This window comes from Corvus moneduloides, chromosome 7, assembly GCF_009650955.1.
Source record: "Corvus moneduloides isolate bCorMon1 chromosome 7, bCorMon1.pri, whole genome shotgun sequence".
Taxonomy (NCBI): Eukaryota; Metazoa; Chordata; class Aves; order Passeriformes; family Corvidae; genus Corvus; species Corvus moneduloides.
Window position 1 is genome coordinate 36,449,197 of NC_045482.1, and position 18,307 is coordinate 36,467,503.

The 18,307-nt window shown below is 41.3% G+C and overlaps 1 long non-coding RNA gene across 1 annotated transcript in view; it reads left to right on the forward strand.

Moving 5' to 3' along the window:
* Nucleotides 1-18,307, forward strand: part of LOC116446630 — a 146,499-nt gene that overhangs the window by 109,810 nt on the left and 18,382 nt on the right. The window contains exons 15-18 of the long non-coding RNA XR_004241293.1: nucleotides 4,165-4,233; nucleotides 4,929-5,077; nucleotides 7,518-7,604; nucleotides 9,393-9,430. This is a non-coding gene — a long non-coding RNA (uncharacterized LOC116446630). The remainder of the gene's footprint in view (nucleotides 1-4,164; nucleotides 4,234-4,928; nucleotides 5,078-7,517; nucleotides 7,605-9,392; nucleotides 9,431-18,307) is intronic.

An 18,307-nucleotide genomic window follows, 5' to 3' on the forward strand; every position in this document is an offset into this window, starting at 1 on the left:
CTCTACAGTACACGTAAGAGAAATTTAAATTATGCCACTGAAGTGTACCAAGGATTTGGTTGCTTATGTAGGTCAATTATTAAGGGAAAAAATAAGATTAAAACTAGGGGGCTGTTCTGTGTATTTGAAGTTATTCCCGAAGATATAAAACTGTGCTATTTACGCTTATGACTCGTGACAGGTTCTCTAAGTCACAGGCATTTTGTCTCTTCTACAGCAGAAGCTGAAAATGTTTGGATTTTTCACTTCTGTTTTCTTTTTTATTTTCTTTTTTCCTAGAAAATCACCATAATCTAGTGAAACAGATTTGAATAAAATGACTAAAAATTACTAAAAATGGAGGACTGGAAAATATCACAGTCCTTTTTTTTTTTCAGGTTATGGTTGAATAATATTGAGACAAGGCTAGTTTTCACTATCTGTGGCATAAATTGACAAATTAAGAAAACTCTGCATTTCTTTTCAAAATCTGGATTTTTTTTTTTTTTCCTTATCACACAAGTACGCTATGTGATCTCAGATTATTTTTTCTAAAAATTCTGGGGTTTATACAGCTGAAGAAAATTTTGTCTCAGAATTTACCTCTTTATTCAGTCATTTTGAGAGAGGTCCAGGCAACCTGATCAGGGTGCAAAACGCAAAGCACATTTTCAGCATGGTGAGCAACAACCTGCATTGCAACCTGTTGCTGTCCAGAGCTTGAGAACTTTTACACCAGGGGGAAAAAAAAATGCGGAAAGGAGAAAAGCAATCATTCAATCCCTCACGCTAGGGGCAGGAACTTGTAGTGCTCCTTTAGTCTCTGTTAACCTGGTTCTGTCAATGTCAATGACTCTGTGACATCCTGGGAGGAGGGAAAGCCGTGGGATGCCGGGTACTTGGGTGCTAAAATGTTATCAAATAATGTATGCGAGGTAGCGCTGTGTGCTCCGCGTCATTGTGCCTGTGCTCCTTGAAAGCACAGGGACTCCTGGGGGAAAGTAGGTTACCCTCAGTTCTGCTGGTGGATGGAAGGGGTGAAAAGGAGGTTTTCACATTCGTGCCTTTTTAGATCCACACTTTAGCGCGTTACTGGAGGGGTCTTGGTGTGATTTCTCTACCGAGCAGATGGGAAGTCACGTTTTCCCAGCAATGCTTTGGCAAATCTTGGGGTTTATTGTTATACTGAGGTTGGAAAAGCCCTCTAAGGTCATCGAGTCCAACCATTCCCCCAGCACTGCCAAGGCCACCACTAAGCCATGTCACCAGTGCCACATCCACACAGCTGTCAGATCCCTCCAGGGATGGGGACTCCAATGTCCAAAAGGGTTGCACGCTGCATCTCTGTTGATGTTCTCCACAAAGCTTCTGTGCATCTCTGGGAACTACTGGAGCAACTGTTCTTCTCCAACATATTTCCATCAGTAAGGAATTTATGTAACCTGGGATTACCGTCGTTATTTCCCCTCCAGAGGATTTCATTAAGGAAAGTGTGGGAACATCCATGCATCATCGCACATAGATGGTCTAGAACCCCTGGAGCAGCTCAGCAGCTGCCTCTGCTGCAGGTTACTTAAGTAAAAGTACTTTTGAGATGCTTGCTGGAAGTAGTGGTTTGCAGTCTGTAAAGGCGCCAGATCTAGGAGAGGAAATAGGATATGATATAGGAATTGACCCATCTGTGAAGTGTTATGTCAGTTCAGGAAGTTTCTGGAAGAGGAAAAAAAAAAAAAAAAAAGAGGTAATGTTTGGCTATCTTTTCTTAGAAGGCTGAGTTTTATGTTAAACAATTGTATGTCTAGAATGCCTTGAAAGAAGACTGAAAGGACACCAGAGTCCTAGGGAACAAAAGGAAATTTGTGGAGGAGATTAGATGCTGCAGAAAAGCTGAAGCTTCGAGGCAGAAACAGTGGGAGCTGTCTGGAGCGGGGAAAGGCACAAGTGGACAGATTAAAACCTGTTTGTTAAACTTGTACAAGGATGGACTAAAGAGTTGAATACGAGGTGAAAGGAGAGGACTTGAGGAGCTGCTGGAATGTGGTGGCATTATTTAGCTGCTGGATTTTGGATGAATGACTCTGGACCTTGAAGTGCAATCTGTGGATCATGTCACCGTGAAGGGAATCCTCACAGAGTTATTCTCCTCTGCCTGCACAGACCTTGATTAGTGGTAAAGGCCCAAAGTGGCTGAGACACATATTAATGTAAGGCCACCAGTTGTAAATCAATATTTGAGGTAAATGGCTTCAACTGTTCATTATGGAAACTTCATTCTGAGAACAATTATAAGTTTAAAAGTGAAAGTGAGATTTGGCAAGCAGCATCCATACTTAATCAGTCACACGGTGGTTTCATGCTTAAGATGGAGCTTGCAGCTTGTTTGTTCTGAGAAATGCAGTGCATTCATTCATCATGTTTATTCAAATTAGGGCTTCTGGGGAGTAATGACAACGTTATTGTGCAGAATTACCCGCTGTGGTTCAAAGAATGCACCTGCCAGTATGAAAATCAGGGAATCTGGTGATGGCAGGTTTATAAAGAGTTCAGCAGCCCAGTGTTACCCTGCGAACAACAACAGAGCATAAGCTCCTGTGACTACCTTGACAGCAGCAACCAGTACTGGTAACTTTACATTTCTTCTTTAGTTCAATAAACTTATGTTTATGTCACTAAATGTGAGCTTTTATTGTCAGCACTGGAAATTTGGGCTGTATCACAGCTACATTAGGAAGCACCGTGCTGATTGCTGCAGAATTAATTTGGGTATTGCTTTTTATTTTCTTGAGGAAAAAAAGTTTTATTATTATCTTTGCTTTTGCAGAGCAATATATTTCTCTGATGACTTAGAGCTGCCTAAATCAATTCCTTACTGAATTTCTATACATTTTTAAGGTACTTTACCTCTTGTAAGGAGTGATTATTATTGAGTAGCACATACACTGTCTGTAGGAATAGTTATTGGGTTTTTTCTCTGTTCTTATAGAGGTCCCATTGCCAGTTTCTCCTCCTCCTCCTCAGAATTAAAAAAATAGAAATAACAGTAACAGTCTTGCTGTTTTCTCCCTTCCAAGTAGGTAGAAGAAAATTACTTGATTAGATTACAGGGTTTGTATATGTGTTTAAAGAATTTATTGTGGGAAATCTATACTAGAGCCAAAATGATTAATGGTAATTAATGTTCCCACGTTTAATAACAAAAGAATTAATAGAGAGCAGCTACTTACCATAAAGTGTTTCCTTGACATTTCTTACTAAAAATAAAATTTCTAATCATGCCACATAGATTTTTGGGAAAGAAGAAAGAGAAAGATTAGGCAAGGAAACATCTCACTGTAATTTAAACCATTATTTCTCTGACAGCTTTTTATCTCCTGTCTGGAAGAAACAAACATATTAAATTTTTATTAAAATAGTTAAGCTTTGTGAGAGTACTTTTTTCCCCAGTGCAATAATAAATATTTATTTGTGCCAGAAACAAAGAAGTTTCTCTAGGAGGCTTTTAGTGATGCTTAGCCAAAGGTAGGAGTCTTTTAACCTCATAAATACAGCTCTTATGCTCGTGCTTTCTCTTCTTCAGTAGAAATTTTTGATGTATAAGTAACATTCCTACAGAGCCTGGGTCATCCACTGGTATTGATCACCTGCCTCCCTGTCCTCCTTTGACTGTTGTTTATGAAGGATGAAGTGCACGATATCAATTAAAGAACAGCTCCAAAACACGGAGTTAAGCCACAGCCACAGTAAATTTCCGAATAAATAACAAAGGCTTTCCAGCAAAGATCTTCAGACATACGGGCTGGACACTGGATGTGGCCAGAGAAGGAGTTTAACGTGACCTAGCGAGCTCTTGCAAAATCCTCCTTCTGTTGCTTGTGCTCTGCCTATCCCCTGTTGTGTTCCATTGGCATGGCTTTAAATATCACCTCCTACCCGGCAGCGCCGCAGGGGCAGCGTGTCTGGATGGAATGGTAGGAGACTGGTGCTAGGCACTCACATCAGAAAGGGGATTGCATCCATTTGGGAAAAAGCTCTTGGCCAAGGTGTCCAGTACAGAGTGAAATTCCATCCTTTTGAAGGGGGAAAAAAAAAAAAAGGAAGAGCATAAAAAGAAAAATACTGTCAGATGTCCATGTACTATTAGCACAGAATAATTTATACTGAATTCTGCTCTTACTGTTTTGGTAGATCTGGATGTGCTCTGCCTATGATCTGGATGTGGCTGGGCTTTCTCTGTCTGTGCTTCTGGCAAATGTGGTCAGTATTTAACCCAGACTGTATTTTTGTGCTTGCCATCTGCTTAATTCTGAATGTCAGATCCACAACTGGCCTGGTAGTTATTGCTATTCAGCTGTTTTGAACCCAGCTCGGTGCAGCAGATAGGAGAGGATGTACTGGTTGTGTGAAAATGTCATTTGAGCTGAGTCTCCTCCCAAGAGTTAAACCCAAATCTTCCTGTGAAAATAATAAGAAGGAATGATTCTCCTATTTTTTTATTGCATTGTTTTCTCCAACTTTGTGCCTTCTTGGCTTTGTTGCAATTAGGAAAAATAAAACAAAACAGAAAATATAGTAAAGGCTGAGCTTGTAAGAGTTTTCCATCTGGTTGGAATACCGTGTCAATGGGCATGCCACACTAAACCTTTACTAAGTAATTTTCAAAGAGATTCTATGTTCTCAGGTGTGGAAAAACTTCAACACGTGACTTAACGGGAAATGTTTAACTGAAGTGGGCTATTAAATTCCCAACTTTAACTCTTCCAGGCTTTCTTACATGGTCAAGCTGGTCAGATTCTTGTTTGGAACATCTAATAAAATAATTGGAAATGGTTTTGATGACTCACTATAACTTAGAAATTTGGATGTAATGCTGGAAAGCTGGGAAAACTGCTTACAGTCACTTCATGTTGGGGAAATTACTTAACACTCACAGTTATTTGTATACTTCACAGGTCTGATTCAGTCTTACAGTTTTGATGTCTCAAACAAACGTCAGCACCTTTACAAGGAGCACATTGACAAGTGGATGAGACAAGCAAGTGGGCTGGAGAAGACATCTGCTTCCAGTCTTCTGATGTACCTCGAGGACCTGCGTCTGGAGGTAGGAGAGCTGCTGCAGGATGGGAGGGAGAGCTCAGGAAGGATCTTTTTTTTGGTGCCTGAAACCTGGGTCATATTGGGTGCAGTTTGCCAATCTCTTGGTGCAGCAGCACCCGTAGAGGTCAGAGGTGATTTGTGGCTTCAGAAATTCCTCCAGATTGAAAAAAGGCCATTTTATATCAGAGGCTGTGGGAAAGATGCAGGAAGGAAGGCTTGCAAGGGCATGATCTGTCTCCTAGACTACAGTGCATTTCCAAGATATGGCCCCCACTGCAGGAGGCTGAGGTCAAAATGTGCTGCAACTGCGTAAGAGGTTTTTCCTTAGTCTTGCTGGATGATGTGCCCAGTGCCTCCTTTGAAAAGGGTGTTGCCTGTGCTCCAGTGCTCCATCTGGCTGAAAGGTAGCTCTGCCTGCCAGGCCAGCAGTGGGAGAGTGCACATGGACATCCTTGGAGGAGATTTTTTGTTTCCTCACCCCCCATGCAATCCTTCTGCTCAGATATGGTCGAGTAAAATACGTACACAGGTGAATAAATTTATTGCACAGAGCCACCCAAAAGCTCTTATCCAAACCCTATCTGCCAGAGATTAAAATGTTAAGGTATGTCCGATTGTAATCCATTTATTGTTTATGAATTCACCATCCTCTCGAACGTCCCCGGGCGCCAGGTTTTGCTTATGGATCTCTGAAACAGCTGAAGGAAATGTAAAATCAAATGTAGACAGACAGCTCCCTCTCGAATACATATCCACAGAGGCTGAGGAACACTTGTTATGCTAGCAAGGGTGTGGGATAAATTACGCTCAGGAAATTTGCTCTGGACCCACCTATTTCAGACGAGAGGCTTTGTGTGCCGCGCCGGAGCCACTCCTGGGGGAGCGGCCGTCACCGTGGAGCAGACAGGTGGATCTGGAGATGCTCGGGCTCGCAGCGTGGCACAGCACCAGCAGATCAATATTTAATGTGAAGGCTGTTGCAGCCCCTCACATACATAATTTATCCCTGCTTTTGGGTACAGCTGGACCTGAGTCAAGCTGTGCTTCCAGACTGCAGGGGTATTAGAAGTGGGTCCAAGTGTTTCAGATGGTTCTCACCTTCTAAACAGGGCAATTCCAAAGCCAGGATCCAACTCTTTCCCTCCCCTCTCCTTCGCCCAACGCACAAACAAACGCTTTGGGGAGGTCTTTGAAATTTGTGTCGAATTACGCCGACTTGCCCTCATTGAGGGCACACAGCAATGTTTGTATAGAAGAGAATTAGGGCCCCAGAAAGAATTAAGCATTTCAGAGTTTAATTAAGTGGGCTAACAACACATGAGCAAAGTCAGTCTCATAAAAGAGAACTTTATTGTATGAATTGACACAAAATAAAAGCCCTTTGGGATTCAATTTTAAAAAAAATCTGGAAAAAACCCCACATTATGGGGAGTAACCTGGCCACCCTGGCTCATTTCAGTGAGCAAATATCTCTGCTTGGGATTTTTTTACCCTGACAAATGATTAAATTCCAGCGATACGATAGCACGCGATGCCTGCGTAACAAGGTACGAGCAAGAGGGATTTGCTTTTGACTAGTTAAGAAATAAGCTTACTAATTCACAAATTTATTATAAGATTAGCCTTTAATACCTGATAATCACCTTCGTCAAGGAAAATTTCATGTCTTCAAAAGGCAAAGGAAATTTATAGATGGGTCTTGAGCCAGGCTCGTTGGTGGTAGACAACATCCAGGCGAGGTCCAGCCTTTCTCTCAGAGCAAGAGAAACAGAAACAAGACAGGCATGGCAAAATCTCAGATGCCACAAGATTATTAATCTCTTTGCAGAAAACAAGTTTGATCTCTGTCAGGCTGTCCATTAATTTTGATGGAGGTACTTTTAAGATCTTATGTTTGCACTTCAGTGGGGCTGTTACAGCTAAATATGGAAGTAAAAATGTTTTCTCATAACGTATACAGACAAGTGTTCCCATTTCAAAGGTGGTGTTGTCATACAGATATAAGAACATCAGTATTTGCTAGCCTTGTTATTATCGTCTTTGCAATAGCCCATCTGGACCTGAACTAAGAAATGCTCCCAATGTGATAGGCTCATACAAACATCTGGTGCAAAAAGAGGCCTTTCTGCTCAAGGACTTTTAGCTCGAACTAATGAAAAAGGTAAAGTGTGGGAGGGAAAGAAAGGACAGAGAAGGAAAAAGAAAAAAATAAGTTTCCACAGTCCCACAACCTTTCACTAACAGATGGAAGTCTGTCTCCTGACTCCCAGCTGAGACCCATTGCCAATAAAGGATATTGTGCAACTGTTGAGCACAAGTTTATACCCAAGTCACTCATGCAATGATGTTGTGAACAGGTATGAGAGTAGCACAAGCCCTGTCATATGCCAGAAGTGGTTGTAAAGACGAATAACTATAAATATTCACTGTGCTGCTGTCATTAGCTTTCAGATTCAAAACCCACAGGCTAAGGACAACATTTTATGCACAGATACTGAATCTGGAATAAGATTCTCCTCCCTGGGAATCAGGTAACACATCAGTTCTTCTACACTTCTGTAGAAATTAGGTGAAACAAAGACTTGAGAATCAGCCCTTGTGGAAAGGAGGAGCAAAGTTAACATTGTACCCTGAGATGCAGAATTCCTGAACTCTCATTGGCACTGCATTCAGTATTTGTGTCCTTCATTTTTGATATGATGGATCTGAATACGGCCATCCTTTGCCATAGTGCCTCAGTTTCCCCCCAGGTGCTGTGTCTCACATTTGTCTCTTGGCTGAGCCTAGGCCAGCAGAAGTGTTCCTGTAGAGCCTTCTAGAAAGGCTTAGGTTGGAAGAGCTCTCCAAGATGATTGAGCCCAACCATTCCCTGGCCCTGCCACCACAAGGCCATGTCCCCAAGTGCCACATCCACGTGGCTGTTAAATCCCTCTGAGGATGGGGACTCCACCACTGGCCTGTACAATCCTTTTGGTGAAGAAATTTTTCCTAATATCCAAGCTAAACCTATGACTGCAGCTCTTGCTGTGGCAGAGGCTCTCTTTTCAATCCCCTACCTGTCTCCAGCTGCCAATGTTTGCAGAAGTTACAGGAATTTAATTATCTTCAGGGCTTCTACCTCTCTATTAAATTAGATTGAAATAAGCCAATGAATTGGCAAATGGTTAAGGAAGAAAAGGTCTGGCAGACAGGGCCAGTGTGAAAGCTTCATTGCTTCAGGAGAGCTGCCCAAAAAGAATTGAACTCAGGAAAGTGTGGGATTTTGAAAAGTATAGCATAGCATTTGAACTGTAACACAGATTTTCTGGTTATGGAGTGAGTGAAGGAGAACAAATAAAGGAATTAAGTGGAGAGGAAAGCAAAGGTCAGAGGTCAGTCCCCTCCTTGGATGACATGGAGAAAGAGATTAGAAGTTTCCATGATTGGGAATATAGCCTTCCCAAAATTAAATAACAGTTTCAAAGTCCAAACATTAGATACAAGCTTGTTTATTCAATTTATTAAAGACATCTCAGGATTAGGGTTCCCATTCCTTCACTTCTTATGGGTTTCTACACACCGAAGCGGGACACAGAGAGTCTGCCCCAGAACCTTTGCGTATGGAGCACCCAGGCTGGAAGGTCCTTGTGGGGCTGGGACCTGCTGGAGAAGGGACAGGCAAAAATCTCTGTAGAAAGCCACAGACTTCACTGCACCAGAGATGACAGAGGAGCAAATGGCCTCTATCATATTTAAAGTGGCAATTCCAAAGCTGAATGTGCTCCTGAGCAAAGACACAGGCAAGGGGCCTTTGGAAATTACTCAGCAAAGTTATAGAGCTTCCTGAACTTGAGCCAGGCAAAAATACTAGGACCTGAATCAAAAGGAAATATTTTATAGCTTGAATGCTATTTTACCTATCAATTTTTCTTTTCTGTTTGGAAATGCTTTTTTCCTCTTGTGGTTGAGACAAAAAGATTAAAGTATGATAATGGTGTCGTAGAGGAGTCATGTTTGGCCAGGTGATAACTGAGCATTTTGGATAGCCTGGATATTGGCTTTCATGGGTTTGCACATCCCTGGATGTGCTCAAGGCCAGGCTGGATTGGGCTTGGAGCAACCTGGTCTAGTGGAAGGTGTCCTCACCTGTGGGAGGGGGTGGGACTGGATGGTCTTTAATGTCCCTTCCAATCCAAACCATTCTGTGATTCTGTGTGTAATACCTACAGTTCTGCATGTAAATACATCCTCTTTCTCTCTTTTTGTGCTATTTTTTTGTGTGTGTATATATTCGTGGTGGAATTGATAAACTAAATGTCTGAGAATCCCACTCCCCACAGGCACACGAGCATTGCTGGATCAAAGGCTGCCAGCCAAGGTGAGAATTGATTTCTCAACACACTGATTTTAAAACTCAGTAAGTTTAACTCTTACTAGAGGTATTTCAGTTTACATTTTTGCTTTTGCCATATTGAGTGCTTTCATCCCTCTTCCATGCTTGAGGCTGGGATAAGCAGGATTGGGGGGAGGGCTGATGCCCTCTCCTCCTACTCTTCGACTGAGAGCTGCAGCTCCACACAATTTTCCTCCAGCCCACAGGTTGTACCAAGTGTTCAGTCACACCAGCCCTCTGTGAGATTGTACCTGCATTATTTATCAGCTAACAGATGTAACTCTGTCCCTTTTTTCAACCCAGCTTTAGTGACTGTGCATTCAGGGTCAATTTACTCATCTCTCTGCATGCTGTGGAGGGTGAGGAGAGGCAGGGATTTTCCATGCCTGTTCCTTGGCTGGCTCTCAGCACACTTCCCCTTCAGATTTTGGGGTTTACGTGGATTCTCAGGGATTTGTGAGTTAAAGTATTCCTTGCAAAGAAGGAGAAGCACTTTTGTGGAGCATCGAAGCAGGTGGGCTGAGCTGAGCAGAGGTGTATCCCCACACAGTTGATCATTCAAAATCAATGCACATCATTTTACAGCATTAATATATAAAAGCAGCTAAATGAGGAGCGCAGCACACAAAACCACAGGGCAAGCCGCCTGTTAGCCCTGTGCTTGCAAAAGCAGTCCATGTGATCTGACAATGGAGCTAATTTTCTTTTTAATAATTCCAATAGCAATTCCTAATAATTAGCTGATCTAATTTAGATTCGCATTTTGTCTTTTCAAAGCTATCCTATTACAAATAGTTGAGGAACCTTGCCCTTAAAAAATGATGATATTATCCTGACAACCTGGGACTGCTGTTGGAGAAAAGATTTTGCCTGAAAGGGTTTCAGGAAGTTACAAAACTCCTTTACATGGCCTGTTGGATCTGTGTATGATTTCCAACATTACACAAAATAAATACCAGGAGACTGGTGCGGTTTATACAAGAGTTTATAGAGAAAAAAATCCACCCACCAGCTCCCTTGCTGAGGATTACAACCAGGTCTCTGCTGCCAAGTTCTCTGTTTAGGTAAAGCATGAGAAAATCCACCATTTTTTTAGAGTCACAAAAGGGGTGCTACAGGGGGGCAGTGAGAAGTTGACAGCTCTCGCTGCTTAAAAGGCAGCTGTTCCTTCTCAGGTACTATTATTAATAAACCCTAAGGTAATGTTTGCTCTGAAATATGTCTAATTGAAATAATTTACCCTAACCCTTAGAGAATTATGAAACTGTTTTCATCATGTTCACACACAGCAAAATAATTATGAGATGCCATATGGAAAAGACATCATGTGGTATATGTATTTCTGAATGTATACTTTTTGAAATGGTTCCCACAGATAAATCATACAGCTAATTTACAAAGAGGAGGTGGATAGTAGTTCTTAAGTATGCAGTTTAAGTTTAAAATGGTTTCAGGCTGGGTAAATTTACAGTGGTGATGACATGCAGTAATTGCACTGATCACAGGATGTATATCACAGAAGATGTCGATAATGCCATTAAGTTACACTGCACAAAATGGAGCAAGAAAATTCTGCTGGTGACTCTCTGCTATTGCCATAAACCACCCCCAAAGCCTCTGCAGGTCCTGTGTGGTCCTGAGCTCATTTTGCAGCTGGTATCTACCTGACCAAAGCACTGGAAATGCTCCTCCATCCTCTGCAAATCTCTGAGATGTTCCTGGTTTATACTTGGAAAGCTCTAAGCAAAGGGAAGAATCTCCTTAATACATAAATTAATACGCTTAAATATAAAAGTTTATTTTGAATGAGGCCCTCGAGAGAATATCTGTTACAATGCTGCTCCTTTCTGACTACCTCTTGAAGGTTTTCCAAAAGGTTTTATTCCTGATCTGTAGTTACAGCATTATCTTGTGTATGGATGATACATCTCTATCATTTGATGTATGTAGGTTTGGTTACAAACATACATACACTGGTTTGGTGTTAGGAGAATTCTGCAGGGCACTTCTTGGTCTTTTTCCAGGAGTGATTGTGGTGGCTGATGAGACACCCGAGGTTCTCTTTCTGGTAGTTAAGTAGTTTTGAAGGTGCTTGTTGAATAAGGAACTCTTCTTAACATTTCTAGAAATCTGGCTGGAGATCAGGCTGTCTTGTCAGACTTCTGGTAGCTCTTGCTTCCAGATGGATGGAAGGAAAATTAGAGACTATCTTATTGCACCCTCGCTGTTTCATGTCCCATTGGAAACCAGCAAGGGACGAAGACACAAAGAGATGTCATTGTGTCCGCTCCACTCTCTTTATCTTTAAGGATTCTTCAAAGAAAAGGGTAATTTTGAACTCGAGCAGTTCAGATTCGCCTGTGTCTGAATTAGCTCACCAATTGCTCCTGCAATTATTTCTATGGTGATTAGTGAAATATTTGAAAGATGTGGAGTACACAAACTAATTCACCCTCCTCAGCTCTATTTTGCAAGAACTGTAGGCACGCACGGCAGCTGCGATGTTTATCCCCCAGTAATGACATCATTACCCTGCATTACTGCTCTAGGTAGTGTATTTGTCAACAGCCAGCAACTGATGAGCACAAGGAAAATATTTACCCAACTTCTGTGCTGTGGCATTACCCCAGTAATGCCATTTCAGGAAGATCACACTGCATTCCCGAGATTCGTGCTGCAGAAACCAAAAAAGCTTTGACATTTCCGTGCGTGTAACACCAGTCTTCAAATAACCACCTTTTAGAGACAGTAATTACAGTAATTCTGGTTTCAAAGGACAAATAAAAAATAAAAAATAAGGGGGAAAGCGATATTCCCCACAAATATCTAAAGGTGGGAATTTTCCAATACCCTCCCTGTGTGTGGAGTGCTGGGGACATCCGTATTTGATGTCTCCCTAATCTTCCCAGGAGTAACCACATAAGCCAATATTTACTCTCACTGCCTGTGCAGATACAGTATCTGAATGCTGCTGCTGCTGCGTTAACATGGGAGTATTTAAACTGAGCTTTTCTGTCTCATCCCTGGGAGCTGCCTGCACAGGAGAGGTCTCGCCTGGCGCCTTCCCCCTCTCTGTCATTCCTGCTTTTGGTTGAGAAATGTGAGGCTGTTTCTCCATTTCTAATGTTGCACAGATGAAAAGGCAAGTTCCCCTTTTAGCAACTCCCAGTCATTTGTTTTTATGCTCACTGAAGGTGTATCACAGTTGGTGTTATTGCAGTGCCCTAAACCAAAAGTCACATTTTTTTTTCCCGGTGAGTTACAGTGGATTATTACTTCACTACAGTATCTGAAAGCATGAAATAGAGATTTATGATGCTCTTGTGTTTTCCACTTCAATTCATGTAATGTGGGGAAGGTAAAGTGTCCCTAGCTTCACAGTATCCCTTTTTTTCTCTTTGGAGCAGTGTGTGCTGTGTGATTAGAGGATAGTGAGAAGGTCACTGACCAAACTTTATCTTCCACACAGTTTCCCACAGAATGTATTCCTCCTAGGGAACATTTTCTCAGCTCAGGTTATTTCCAGAAATGTTCTCAAACCATAAGAGCAGTCCTTGCAGTAAAACATTTCATTCCCACTTTTTATCCTTTATCTAGCAGCGCAGTGTTGACAGCATTTATGTTTCTTCTATTGACTGGGCCAAGAACAACAGGATTAATGAGGTTGTCTCTTCATGAGTGCATTATGTTTTTTTCCTCTGACCTTTCAAACATGGGAATCTTCTGTTTACAATATTTCTTAAGGGAGGAAAACCCCTTCTTGCTGAAGATGGTTTTGATGGTCCCTGAGCCTCTCACCGACCTGTGGGCTGGAAGGAAACCGGGGAAAAAGCAAAAGAGGGAATATCTTTATTTCCTCAATTTTTGGGAAGAGCTGTCTGGGAGGATGTGGGATATTTTAAGGACTTTCTCAAGCCTTGAAATTCTGATGATAAATCTTGCATGGCTGCCTATGGACTATCGTGTTACAGGAACTGTTCAGGAGACGAGTGGACATTGCCCTGCTGGTTTAATTATTTATTTATTATTTCCAAAGGATTGCATGTGTTTAGACTGGACAAGGAGGGGAAGGAGGAGCCACTGGTCTCACAGCCTTCCGCAGAACACTCTTGTGCTGTATCTTGCCTATTCCTGATTATTTTTGACACTGGGTAGCTGGAACATAATCAAGATAGGATCATTTCTAAGTGCAGCAGGACAGGGAACGTGAGGAATTTTCCCAAGGATGGGAGCACAAATATCTTTAAACACAACAAATAGCCTTGCACATATGACATCTTTTAGCCAAGCTCCTCAAAACACATCAATTAGATAAGCTAAACATAATTAAATTTTTGCACAAGATCATTTGGGGCAGCTTGTTCCCATTTTTCATTTGGGCAAGTGGAGGGACAGAGAGCTGGAAAAACTCCCACTAGCCCAGAAGTTATCTATATGGGCAGGTCTCAAAGCTGTTAATTTCCCTTTTATATTGTTGATTTGTCCTTTTTGTGGGAAAAGAGGCACCACAGATTTGTGTGTTCACATTTTGCATCTTTTGGGGCGGAAAAACACTTTACGGAGATATAGGTGGTTTAGTGTCGGTCCTTTGATCTCTTCTTTCCAGTCCACGGTAAACAATGGAGAAATCTGTCTGCTTTTTTGGATGGGGAGAAGTAGAAGAGGTTCTATGGATGTGTACACAGAGAGTTGTGTATGTGTATAAAAAACCCGAAGTTTATGAAAATATATAAAATATATAAATATACAGATGCATAAAACTCCAAATATAGTCTAAAAGGGACTATAAAGAGAAGTGGAAACAAGAATGCTTGCAAACACTTGCAGAATGTGTTTTCCATAGGTGTGTAGTGCTGCTGCAAATAAGAAAGACCTTTGCCAAGTAGGAAAAACAGCTCTTACCTGCTGACTGATGGGAAAATACAGCATCCAGGGAACTTTCTGAGCACTCCAGTGCTGGCTTCATTTTGTGTCCAGGGTGTAGAGGGCCAGCACTCTGGGCTGGGATCCAGGAGGGCCAGAGCTCAAGCACTGTGCTCAGGCTTTAAGCAAACTCGAGATCTCAGTGTGTGGATTCAGGTCATCCTGGGACTGTGAGATTGAGCTGAACTAGACATGTGGACGCAGCCAAATTCATCCATGTCAAGCTTAGGCAGGGAGCAGAAACAAATATTCCTGCTTGCTTTAATGATTTAAATAATCCCACATATCAGGGACAGGCTGCTTTTGCAGGGTTTAGGTTGAAAAAAGTGATCAGAGAAGCTAAGAAATTTCTAAGCAACCCTTCAGAGTAATATTTCATGAGATCTTGAAATATTTGCTCCTGAGAATAATATTTACATAGTTAAAAAAATAATTCAACTGTGTATTGTCCGCACAGGAGAGAGTTTCTAATTTTTAAGCATGATTATATTACATGCCTTAAATTTGGGGTTCCTGGGCTTCAGAGCATTTGAGTTTGATGCTTGAACTCTTACGTGTTTCATTTAGAATTTCTGGTTTAGCTGCACTTAAATAACCGGAGAGAGCATTCCATGAATCCACATTTGTCAGCATTTAGGGAAGTTGAACATAACTGGGATTCTATGAAATTATTGTATTCTACTTTTTGCATGTAATAATGCACGCACAGGCCTAAATCTGCTGAATGTCACCGTTGATGAGCAAGAATAACACGGGTAATGCTAAAGAACCTGCAGTTTGCTCTCTGCTCCTTTAAGCAGACGAGCTCCCTGTCATACACTACTAAGATATTCTCATAAAGCCCAAAATGAAAAGAATTTTTGGGTTGTAACCCTCAAGACTTTAGGATTTTTAAATCCTGACACTTCAGGATTAAAATAACCCACCCACGTATCTATCAGGGAATGGTGAATACATGTTTGTGTAGTTTGCCTTATTTGCATTTGTTGGTAATTAATTAAAAAACATGAGTTTAATTAAATTTGGAGTTAGGGGATTCATTAAAATAAAAACAAAAAGCATTTCAGTTAAAAATGTAAAATAACGTGTTCGGCTGGGTTTGCTGGTGCAGCTTAAGGATTTGCAGGGAAATGCCGACAGTAGGAAAACTTTAGGGAGTATCACACTGCACACAGTTAGAGAAGAGTTACTGAACAAAGAGAGGCTTTGTCAGCAGATAAATTTCACCTTGTAGATACTCAAATCGAAATAGCAATGTTTGCCCTCAGTTTCTTTCTGAGCTGAGTCGGTGGCTATGGAAAAATGACAACCATAGAAGCCCAAAGGAAAGGGTTGCAGCGTAACTGGAAGGAAGGTTATTAAAATAAGAGCTAGAGGGAAAAAAAGTAAAAGATTAAAAAGCTTAAAGGGAAGAGGTATAACTCATTGAAAACTCAAGACTAAATTACATTTACCTGTTTATACTGTCACGAAAAGTTATTTCTCTTTTCAGTCTCTTAGTCACAGCTCACTGCCCTTAGATTCTTTTTCCTTTGAGAAAAATGGAAGGGGATTGATTTTAAGAAAACACATGTTAGAATGCATAGAAAAAACATGTTGAAAGCAAGAATAGAAAAAGAAATTACCTCAATTGAGAATTAAAAGTGTATTAAATATTTTTCTCTTCTGTCTTTGATTTTGCCCCTCTTGCAGGACCGAGCTCATGCCTCCAGCAGAAAATTATGAACAGCAGAAATCTTGAAGTTTTGTAGTCTGTGTTACGAAAATTGTCACCTAGAACAGAAGTGAAACCTGTTCACCCTCTCAGACTGAAAGGCTTAAGTGAAGATCTCCCAAAGCCGTCACCCAGGTGGGATTTTTGCCTACAAGGACCTATGTGCTGATGTCTCCAGAGGCTTGGGAAAGGCACAAACGGCAATATCACTGCTGCCTCTGTGCTCCTAGGGTGGGAGAGCAGCTGAAAAATCACTGACTTTCATCTAACTGCCTCAAAAATCAAGAATTTCTACTTTATTCTTCCCCCGAAGTATTTAATTAGGGGAGGAAACAATTATAATAATGGAATATAATACTCCCTAAAAAATTCCAAGTTGCATTCATTAGACTCATTTTCCTATGAAATTAATTTTAAACACCTCAGTAACGAATATGAAATGCATACAAAAAAAAAAAATCTCAATTAATTTGCCTGGAGATGTGTCATGACGGCGGCTTGGCACTCCCTCGCAGGATGCTGGAGGACAACTTTGGTGTGCAAAGGAGCAAGATTTAAAAGAAAAAAAAACCACAACAGTGAAATATCTTGCATATCTTGCATCTCTTTGAGATTAGAAACCATCTGTGGGTGCCCATTTCCTGCAGCGCTGGGCAGGACGATCCCACTTTAGAAAACACCTGCGCCTGCCAGGGAAGGTGGCCCTCTCAGACAGCAGATGCTCCACAGCTGAAGCCTTTCAAAGGAGACACCTTTGGAGCTCCTGCCCTTGTGGGATAACTGAATCATCCATAAATAGTCTTTAAAGGCAGCATTGTCTGCCTTAAAAAAACCCCAAAAAACGAAAGGAAAACGAAGTGGGGTTTTGTGTGTGGGCAAAGTAAATACAGTTGGAAAGACATGACTTGTTAAAAGCTTTTTGAGGACCCCCGCACTCACGAAATCTTTTAGGTCATGTGTTTGCTTTCTGAAACATTTGGTAAGTAATAAGTGCCAAGGGACTATATGCACTCCATCTGGAATTAGCAGATTCCTCTTTGTTCAATTGTTCCTAATTTTGGAACCAGCCGACTTGCTTAAAAGTATTTTGATTTGCTTTTAAATAAATATGGGAGATAAACATAGCCCAGGACCCGGAAAGGTACGTTATTAGTCCTCTCCCTCTCTCCACACAACTCTTAAAGGGCCAATTCTGATGTTTGGTGTTGGTTTATGGTAACAATTTGTTTGGAGTGGTCCATCATTTTTCTTTCCTTTTTATTAATAGTAGCAAAGAAATCAGAGCTGGAAAAAGAACTATTAGATCACTGAATCCACTCTGCTGCCAACACAGTCTTGTTCCTTACAGAGAATTTTTTCCATTTCTTTCTCCAGGTTAAAGTTGGAATTAAGTTTAGAGCCTGTAGGTCTAAAGTGAGGTACCCAAGTAAGTGGAGATTTCACCGTTTTCTCCTTTCCTTACTAGAAAAATAACTCGTTTTCATCTCCACCATCCCTACACAAGAAAATGGCATGTCAAAAGATCAAGTAGATGCATGCTCCTTGCAGGTGTTGTAGATAACTACCTCATCCCTGTAAAACTTTATTTTTTGCTTGGGGAAAGTAGAAAAGGAAGAGAAAAGCAGCACTTCTCTTATCTTCCCTGATGTCCTATAATGTGTTTGTCCTGTAGGCGTATGAAAAGAAACTGCATTTCCTTTAGGGCCTTTAAAACTCTTTTAGACACAAGTCTTTACAAAAGTGTTTGAGGAAACACTGCAAAGAATTGAAAAAGCAAACTGGAATAACCCAAAATTGCACCAAATTTGTGATACAGAATTCAACTGGAGGAGAATTTGACCCTGAAAATGTTTTCAATGAAAAGCTTGTAAATCAGGGCTCAGGAAGGTTGTCCAATGTTGTTAGGTTTGGCATATAAATAACTATTAAGAGGTGCAGATCTGTAGATTTGGGATCCCAGCCTAAGATGTTCAGCCTGTATATGTTGGTCTGCTTCCACGGATTGGAGTGGAACGATGCCGGCTTACTCCAGCCGGGAATGGATGATCCCTCTCTCCATCGGCTGCAGAGGAGGCTTAGGGAGACTCTCTTTCCTAAGCCAGAGCTGGCCTTCCTGAGCTGTGTCTTACCAAGCATTACAGAGCAGGATCAAGGTCTTTATCTAGTTCACGGCTGCTCAGAATTTCTTTTCATCCAACGTTTATTCAGAATATAAGCAAACATTT